A 4,025-nucleotide genomic window follows, 5' to 3' on the forward strand; every position below is an offset into this window, starting at 1 on the left:
GCGGAGCTACCCAGTGGACTCCATGCGCTTTTCAGGATTGGATGGCTATGGCTCCAGCAGTTTCCCCGGCATCAAGCATCCTGCATGGAAACTGGACTGTTGAGCGATTCCTAAACGGTGAGGCTCTGAAAGAAAGAGGCTGGCCTTCGAATTCTTTTCCTTATTGGTCCACAACTTGATTCCTATCGTTTTTAGGGTGGAGACATGGGATTGCTAAAAACAAACAAAAACAAGACAGCCTTCCCTGTGCCAGTTTGACCATATCTCAGGCTTTATAGAGACTAGAGGTGGCCCAATAAATGTGATCATTTTTGTCTGCACTTATATAAGAGATGTTTTGTAAAGTAGCTTTATAGCTATAACCATCTCTTCCACCAGTTAAAATACAGTTCCTATTTCTCGCTTTTATTTTATCAGTATAGTTTAAAAGTAAAGCTGTGCCCCAGATTCAGAATTCCTGACAACGGAGTCACATTTAAACCTATTACTCAGAGGGGGAAAAACTATTGGTTTCTCTTAAAGAGCTTTTATAATGGTCAATGGAGGTAGAAATTCCTAATATCGTCTCTAACTCTTAATCAAGAGTCAATTAACAGGAAGGAAGATGAAACATAAAATAACAGATCTGCATTGCCTTACTCTCTATACTTAATTGACACTGCATAATTTACCTCTTTCAGGCCCTGAATAGTTCACCTGCAAAAGAGCAACCCTGGGTGCTATGTTTACTGCACTGATCAGGATGAATAGAGTTTTTTTTAAACTAAAAGAGATAGAGTTACCCATTCTATGTGACTGAAACAGCCTGCTCTGTGCTGCCCACTTACCTCATTTCTTCTTGACCTTCGCTTCTGAGACCTGACTAGGAAAGCGGCACCCACCAATGGGTATTCCTTTCTACAGTTTAGGCGAAACAGCAATTATGTAAAAAGACATATTTTCCTGTCAATTGATTCAAATGCATAAACAATACAGTCACCCAGATGACTACAGATGCCAAGTCACAAATGTGATTAAATTCTGAGTAAAGAGAAGCATTATTCAGGCATCAAAAACACAGAGCCAAGGACAGTCCTACTTCCTCCATCAATAAGTAGAGAACTATCTCTGGGAATTTCACCTGGAGCCCTTGCCTGTGTCTCCAAGCAGAGGGTGATATGATTTATAGTTTTAGCCTCGACTAATGCCACAATTACTTGAAATATGGTATGCTTCCACACAGCATGCAACTAATATTTTCCCTTAACAAAGATAAGATATAGTTCATATCATGTAACTCAGTTTAATGTTAGGCTTAGAATACATTAGTTTTACAAATGGAATTTTAAGTAAGGGTAAAAGCACTGTGGGGGGAAAAAGCACAAAGAGACTCCTGCACCAATAGAATAAAATTTAATAAAGGCAAGTGTGCACAACACACAGGAGGAGAAAAGCAGGTGATATCCACATACAGTAGTAGATTCATTTCAAGACCCCCTGTGGATGCCTGAAACCATGGATAGTACTGAACCCTATATATACTATATGTTTCCCATATATGTTCCTATGATAAAGTTCAACTTATAAATGGGGCAATAATTTATAAATTAACGGCAATAACTAATAATAAAGTAGAACAATTATAACAATATAGTAAGTTATGTAAATGTGGTCTCTCGAAATATCTTATTGCACTGTACTCACACTTTCACTTGAAGGAAACACTTTATGGCTTCTCTTTGACATATCTGAATTGCCAGCATCACTACTCTTGTACTTTGGGGCCATTATTAAGTAAAATAAGGATTACTTGACACAAGCACTGCAATAACTGTGGTAGGTGATCTGATAACTGAAGAGGCTACTAAGTGACTGGATGGGGAGCCTACAGGGATGACTCATACCCTGGGGAGATGGGATGGGATGTTCTGAGATTTCATCACACTACTCAGAATGGCACACAATTTAAAACTTATTCTTTATTTCTGAATTTTTCACTTAATATTTTTGGACCTCAGTTGACTAACCACAAAAAGCAAAACTGGGGATAGGTAACTCTGGGTCCCACCATATATGCACAGAGCTGATGGCCCATGAGTAGCAGGGGGCAAGGCAGAGTCACTCTGATTCATTTTTCCCAGTTTTGAGTGGGAGGGGGAACTACTCTGAAATCCTCCTTTGAACTTTCCCTCAGTCCAAAGTCCAAATTCTCAGCTTTAGAAATTTTAACTGTTCACATTTCACATTGCAACCCAGGACACACACACATATACACACAGAGACGATGTCCTCTGTGTTCTATTCTATTCTATCCTATTTCATTCTTTTAAAATTATGATGAATACACATTATAGTAGAATTGTGTTTCCCCAAAATTTATATATTGAAGTCCTAACCCCAGTACATCAGAGAGTGACCTTATTTGGAGATGGTATCTTTACCAGAGGTCAAGTTAAAGTGAGGTCATTAGAATGGGCCCTAATCCAATATGACTGATGTCCATATAAAAAGAAAATGTGAGCTGCTTAAACCTGAAACTTAGCTGCTCTCTTTCCTCCCTGAACAATGTGAGTTTCAACACCCACTCTAGCTTCTCAACTAACTACCAGACACTGGGTTCCACACATTGGCTCAGCCAACCAGGCCCAATTGACCAGCAACATGGCCAGAGTCTTTGCAGATGCCAGGGGCTTGGGCTCCCAGATCTCCATGTCCCACTCCACCAGCATGTGAGCAGCTGGAGGCCCGGGGGCCTGGCTGCAAAGATGGCCCTGGGTCTAGTGGGTACAGGGAGCGTCCAGAGTGAGAAGGAGACTATGCAATGCCTAAATGACTGCCTGGCCTCCTATCTGGAGAGAGTGAGAAGCCTGGAGGCTGATCATTAGAGACTGTAGAGCAAAATCTTGGAATACCTGGAGAAGAGACCCCAGGTCAGAGACAAAGGTCATTATCTCAAGACCATCAAGGATCTGAGAGCTGAGGTCTTTGCAAGTTCTGTGGACAGTGCCCACATTGTTCTGCAGGTTGACAACACCTATCTTGCTGCCAATGACTTAAGAGTCAAGTACGAGATGGAGCTGGCCCTGTGTCAATCTGTGGAGAGTGATATCAATGGGCTCCAAAAGGTCACTGATGACACCAAATGTCACTTGGCTGTAGCTGGAGACAGAGACTGATGCTCCCAGAGAGAAGCTGCTCTTCAAAAAGAACCATGAGGAAGTAAATGGTCTACAAAACCAGACTGCCAACTCTGGGTTGACCATGGAGTTCAATGCCCCCAAATCTCAGGACCTCAGCAAGATCGTAGTGGACATCCGGGCCCAGTATGAAAAGCTGGCTCGGAAGAACTGAGAAGAGCTAGACTAGGACTGGTCCCAGAAGACTGAGGAGAGCACCACAGTGGTCACCTCACAGACTGCTGAGATAGGAGCTGCTGAGATGACACAGAGCTGAGACATATGATCCAGTTCCTGGAGATTGACCTGGACTCAATGAAAAATCTGAAATCCATTTTGGAGAACAGCCTGAGGGAGGTGGAGACAACCTATGCCATGCAGATGGAACAACTCAATGGGATCCTGCTGCACCTGGAGTCAGACCTGGGCAGAGGGGCAGCGGCAGGCCCTGGAGTAGAAGGCCCTGCTGAACATCAAGGTCAAGCTGAAGGCTGAAATTGCTACCTACCGCCAAGTGCTAAAAGAAGGGGAGGACTTGAATCTTGGTGACTCCCTGGACAACAGCCCCTCCAGAAGGATTGTGGATGGGAAAGTGGTATCTGAGGTCAAGGACACTAAAGCTCTGAGGCATTAAAGCAGCAGAAGTGGGGCACCCCTGGGGGGGGGGCAGGAAACCAACAAAAACTTCAAAGATCATTGAACATTAATAAAAAAGAGAGAGGAAATGTTTACACAGAGATACGCACAGAGGGAAGACAATGTGAAGAGACACAGGGAGAAGATGGCCATCTGCAAGCCAAGGAGAGAGGCCTGGAGCAGTTCCTTCCCTTACAGCCCTCAGAAAGAACCAACCCTGCCAAGACATAGATT

The 4,025-nt window shown here is 43.3% G+C and overlaps 1 pseudogene across 1 annotated transcript; it reads left to right on the forward strand.

Moving 5' to 3' along the window:
• The first annotated feature begins 2,640 nt into the window (after positions 1-2,640).
• Positions 2,641-3,789, forward strand: LOC308564300 (keratin, type I cytoskeletal 18 pseudogene; annotated as a pseudogene). Its single transcript has one exon. The product of its transcript is annotated as a keratin, type I cytoskeletal 18 pseudogene (transcript).
• The last annotated feature ends 236 nt before the right edge of the window (positions 3,790-4,025 follow it).

This window comes from Miniopterus schreibersii, assembly GCF_964146895.1.
Source record: "Miniopterus schreibersii genome assembly, chromosome: 1".
In the NCBI taxonomy this organism is placed as follows: domain Eukaryota; kingdom Metazoa; phylum Chordata; class Mammalia; order Chiroptera; family Miniopteridae; genus Miniopterus; species Miniopterus schreibersii.